We start from the raw sequence: 5,702 nt of genomic DNA, 5'->3' as shown, positions 1-5,702 counted from the left end.
GCACTCTTGTGGATGGCAGCTTCAGGAGGATCAGGGAGAAGTGGAATTTCAAATGTAGGAAAGAGTGCTCTTTTTGGCAGCTGCATGTCCTACCCAATGATCCGCCCATGGCTTGGCCACCAAAGGGTCTCAGTTTGTCATCCACTCCCTTGGTGAATTCTCCACAACTGTGCTGGCTTTCAGATGTAGATATCTACTTTGTGAGGTCTCTGGCAGTGTATCTTTGACGCAGGGGTAGACTCTGTTAGGGAGATGGAAGGAGGTCTCAGAAGCCAAATTGTTCATGTAACTTGCTAATTCAAGGTTACGGGAATGGAATTTCCCATTGACATAATAAGCTCATGCTCACCCTGAAAGCAGACCTACCGGTAAAACTAACCCCTGTATGCAAGGCTGTGTGGTGAGCATGAAATAGGAACAAGGAGAAATAAATACGAGTAACAGCCTTATAAGACTTGTTAGTTATTTACCACACAGTAGGGGCAGTCCCGCCAATGGGGCTATAAGTGCTACAGATGGTTGGGGCTGAATCTTCTCCATAGGCAGTGTCCCTTGGCTTGACTTGTGTGACCTTCTCTCTTTTTCAGTTGAAATGGTTGGCCAGCTCCCTTGCAGTGTGACTTGCCTTCCTTGGGAAGTCATCGGGGTTTTCAGCCTCTCCTGGCTGGGAGCCCTTCTAGCTCTTTCAGGTGATGTAGCATTTTTCTGTTCTGACCCACTGATTTTAAAGGTCAAATCTGAGTGCAGTCTTAGTGCCTTTACTTCCAAGTGGTCCCACATTGTGCTCACATCTAAAGGCCTTGGGGTTGGCTCCAGGACAGGGTCTGACAAGACCAGAGGTCCAATCCCAGAGGAACTTGGGGACTGGGTGGGAAACCTCAGCTGAGGGTAGGCACAGGGACAGATGGGGACTGAAGCTCTGACAGTGGCCCGCAGAAGCACCGTGAGCACCTTCACTGAAATCAGACCACCCTCTGAGTGAGCTCAGCAGGCTGACCCGCTTGTGCCCCCAAGCCCTGACTGCCCACATTGGGCTTCCCCAATGTCCCTAATTAGTGAACCTAGAGGCAGAGCTAGAGAGGGCGAGTACAGGAATGAGAGGGCTTTCAAGGGGGCCTCACAAAAAGTGAGGATTGAAACCAGTCACTGGCCGAGCGGTGTCTAAACTTGGCCTGTCTACACTTAAGTAGGGTTAGAGTAGAGAACTGCCTCATCCTCAACCTTGTTGCAAAATGTAGGAAGGTGGCTTACTTACACAGATACACTCAAAACTGCAAGATAAAGTACACTTCAAGTCAAAGGGTAGCACAGCGAAGGGAAAGGTGGGAAAGAAGTGGGATGCTGTGGGCAGGGGAGGTAAATGCAGACAACATAGGCGTTCACAGGTCCTTTCTGCTTGCTGCTGGGGGGCCATGAACCCGGATCAGGTTCACTGGCACTCAAGGAGAAAAGGGGCATATCAAAGCATTCTTCAAAGCCCAGCCCATATGTCTCACCTGGCCTAAGAAGTCTCTACTGAATATATATGGGCACAAGACACATATTTTTAGATGTAAACATAACTTCTCTCAAAGACTTGAGTTTGCTCAAAGCAGAGACTATGTTTACTTTGGAAGGATGAGCCTTGGGAAATATGATTTGGAAATTAGACAGACCTGAGCTCCATCCAGGTTCCGGAACATTCGCTGTGTGACCTTGGAAAGCTCTTTAACTTCTCTGAGCTTCAGAAAGTTGCTGAAAGGTATGCAGATAAGGGTTCTGGATTTTATAGATGAAGACTCTGGCGCTCAGTGAAGGTACAACTTCTCTGGTTCTCTCCTTGGCTATGTGTGTGGCATAGTATGTCTGTCTAACCTCATATTAAACTGGTAAGAACAGATATTACACTTGATCTTAGCCAAAAGGCTGAGAAGCGATTTTTATCTGACCTCAAAGATCCTTGCTTGGGAAAGGGGGCTCCAGAAGCTTCAGTGGCTTGTCAGAGATCCCACAGCTGGATGTGAGGACCCAAACCTGGACCTTTTGGGTTCATAGCCCGTGCTTTTTCTACCATACATACTGCCTCTCCCCAGTGCCCTCAGTTCAGTTGCCTGCTAGAGAACTTTCCTTTCACCGAGGGTCCCAAGTTAGCAGAAATGTCATCGGGTCGACAAGACAAGTGCCTGTTTGTCCTTGGGGTACTTCTGACCTTTGCTTCATGCCTCCATTCTGGGCTATTTTGGGCCTTGGGGATGTAAAGAGGGTCTGTGGTGGGAAGACAGCTAGTACAGCTGCTTCATGCTGCCAAGAGTCATGGAGAGAACCCTTGAATTGAAGCCTGCCCAGTGCCCTTAAGGATGCTGGCTTCGCTGAACAGCAAAAGGATCCCTCATTCTTGGGAGAAAACTTAGACATAGAACCTTTCCATGAGGCATTCTGAAATGAAGGCAAGGGGGAACAGAAGCTAGACCGGGCGCCAGGAGACCTCATTGTTGTGGAACGTGGTGGAGGAAGTGGGCGTCAGACCGCCGGGTGCTGGGGAGTAAGACGGGTGAGCTTGGTGTTGGGGTGGCCTCTGTGAGGAGTGGAGTTCCTGTGTAAGCGAATGTTCAGTTGCCCTCAGGATCTCTTGGGACTGTCTGGGTGTGTGAGTTCCGACTAGAAAAACATCTCCTTGGCTGCAAGCTCCCAATGGCTACCAGCTATTTTCTACTTCTCCAACCAGGGCTGGCTTGAGTGCTCCAGGACTCAGCCTTGTAGACCCTGACACTGTGGAGGGAGTCCTAGCCCAGCCACGTAATCCCGCAGACGCATGGACTGCTTTCGTGTGGTCCAGGGCCACTGCGGTTCGGTGTCTGAAAACATAGTGATGTCACTTAGTTTTTTCCTTTATAGAAAGGTGAGAAATGAAATAAGATTAGATCCCAATCAGGAGCACTTTGTCTGTGATATGATTTAGTTAATCGATATAGTCACTGTGTGTCCGTGTGACTCTGGGTGATAGGGACACAAAAATGTAGAAGATATGGGCCCTGCCTTAAAAAGAGTCTTGTGATGGGGACAGGAATCTAGACAGGTGAGTGGGCCAGGCCTGGTCCTGCAGGGCCTTGTGTCCAGACCAAGGATGCATTGAGCTTCAATAGTGGTGGAACACCCGCTGAGTTCTTAGCCAACAAGTGGCCAGATCTCTGGCTGCTGGAGGGCGAATTTGAGTGAAACAAGCTTGGAATCCGGTAGATCCCCCAGATTTCATAAACATTCAGGAATTTAAGAAAGGTATGCAGATACAGGCAACCTAATCTCAGAAGTATTAATGGGATGATCAACTTTAAGAACCTATAGTGATTTTTCACTTGACATTTTATGAAATGTATTTACAGCTCTTTTGAGCCTCCTAAAGCTCCCCTTGGGCATCACTGAGGTTTTCCCAGTAGTCTATTAGTATGGGGCTCAGACTCTATTCTTCCTTCATGAGGGTTTTCCCCTCGTGAAGGAAGGGCACCTTTCTGTTCCTTCCAAATTTCACTGTTTCCCCTTAGTTCCCCTTACTCTTATCTGGTTCCTGAGGTTGGGTGGCCTCTTGGGTATATAACTCATGAGGGGTGGGGTTGATGAATGTGTGAGGCCCCAGTGAACAGCCAAACCAGTAGATGTATTTACCCCAACAGTTTATGCTTGGAGGAGGGAACCACAATGTTGTTAGCTGGGAGGTGATCTCAGTATCCTAGCTGGTGGGAGCAGGTGGAGAGTCAAGTTCCTTCGGCAAGGTGAAGATGTACACGGAAAATGTCCAATGAAGTCAGATCTAGGAAAGTGCAGGGTGGAGTGCGGTTGGAGGAAGAGACAAGAACAGATAGTTCAGGACTAGGTACACCAAAACCAAGATTGTGTTTTGCGTGCTCCCTTTTTTGTGGTTCCATGTACTAGATAGAGGTTCAGGCACTGTGGCTCAGCAGAAGCATGCAGAACACAGAGGAAAAATATAAACAAATAGGAATGTAGTCTAATAGTGTTTTAGATAAAGACAGAAGCAAAAGTTTAATCAAAGAAAAACAGATTCTAGTAAAAAGCAGAAAGAAAGGGACAAGTAGAGTTAATACCCACTTGTGTTTATGACTCCTAGTGGCTGAGAATATGTGGCTCGTACATGATTTTAAACACCAAACCTCTCCTCATATTATATAGACATGTAATGGAAGGACCTGTAAGTCCAGGCCTAATATAGTATGGCCTAGGAAAGAGGATGCTGGAGGGAGTTTTGTGAAAATATGTAAATTCACACCAGCCAGTTTGAAGCTTCTAAAAAAACTTTGGTTTTTCTTGATGGTGTAGACGTTTCCACTTAAGTATGTCAGTGAAAGCATATTTATGACTCTCTCCTCTGCCTTTCTCCATGGGTGCGAGGGTGGGTTTCTAGATGGGGATTGCTCATTCTGGCTGTTTTTAACTTGGATTGGGAGGATAGTGCCTTGAATGCTCTGCTTGCCTCTTGCTGTCACCCAAGCTGATTGAGACTACTCTGCGGCCCTCTGAAAGGGGCCCCTGAGACCCAAGGGCTGCTGTGAAGGTAGTAGAGGTATTCCCGTACCAGGGTGCCTGGCTGAGGGGAAGAAATGCAGCCCATGCTCAGCTTGCTAACCCATGTGCTGGCATAGGGGAAGTGATGCCTTTTTCTCATTTACATGAAAACATCATATATGCCAGGGGTGGCCTTGTCCTGACCTCATGTGTGATATTCTCAACCAATCATATTTGCTATTCATAGCAGCCTAGTGAATCAGAGGGACATGGATGATTATTTGGCCCAATTTCAGTTGATGAGATGGGAAGGCAGGGAGTTGAATTGACTGAATTGAAGTTGACTGAGTTGAATTGGCTGGTCTCTTGGTTTGCCAGAGTCAGAAGTTGAACCCACTGAGGATCATAAATCCAATGCTCTTGCCCCCATGCCTGCCACTAGCACCTGTCCCTCACCATACCCCAATCCTGGGGATTGCCAGCAAGCGAGCCTGTGACTCCGAGGACAGGGATCCTGGCTCCATAGCACACGGCCTGGTGGCAATGCGCCCTTCCCAGAAACATGGCACCAGGCTGGTGCAGGTGCCTGCATGCAAAGTCCTCCCTGCACATATGACCTGGTCAGCCTCAAATTCTGTCTCAACCCTTTTTAGCAACTTTAGGCTCTTCCATTGCAGGGTGGGGTAGAGAGAGGCAAGGGGGGTGGTGGGGGTGGTGGGGACTGGGTGGGTTTGCAAAACATTAAGGAATGTAATCTGTGCCTTTTCCCTGACCCAGTTTGGCCAGCTGCACTGGTCTGAAATTCCACATTCCATTGTTCTCCTTCTAAGAAAACAGAACTGGCTCTATTCGGCCCTAGGAATTGTCTGTGTAGACTTGTTTAGGAGAATTTGCAAACCAGATGGATTTACTGTTTACTGTCTCTTCTAGTCCCAGGGAAAAACATTATTTCTGAAGTCTCTCAGCAGCCTGTTCTAAAAGGTTTCCCAACCGGTGTTCATGTTCTGGTCACTACTCAGGCTTCATACAGCTTTCTCACTTCTTACCTGTCTGTATACACATTTATCACACCCCAGCCACGGTGGTCAGCTCTTGAGTTTACAACCCAATTCCTTTCTCTCCAAACTAGCCTTCTTTGTCACCCTGTGTGGTTCCAGTGATGGGCCTCTGGTAGCCACTTGGTACAACGCCATCCACATGATGGT

General features: G+C 47.9%; 1 pseudogene; it reads right to left on the bottom strand.

Moving 5' to 3' along the window:
- Nucleotides 1-1,791: 1,791 nt before the first annotated feature.
- Nucleotides 1,792-1,917, bottom strand: LOC115942552 (U2 spliceosomal RNA; annotated as a pseudogene).
- Between the last annotated feature and the right edge of the window lie 3,785 nt (nucleotides 1,918-5,702).

This window comes from Leptonychotes weddellii, chromosome 4, assembly GCF_054177405.1.
Source record: "Leptonychotes weddellii isolate Sample4059 chromosome 4, ASM5417740v2, whole genome shotgun sequence".
In the NCBI taxonomy this organism is placed as follows: domain Eukaryota; kingdom Metazoa; phylum Chordata; class Mammalia; order Carnivora; family Phocidae; genus Leptonychotes; species Leptonychotes weddellii.
Note: the sequence above shows the minus strand (reverse complement) of the source record. Positions and strands in the feature narration are given on the sequence as shown.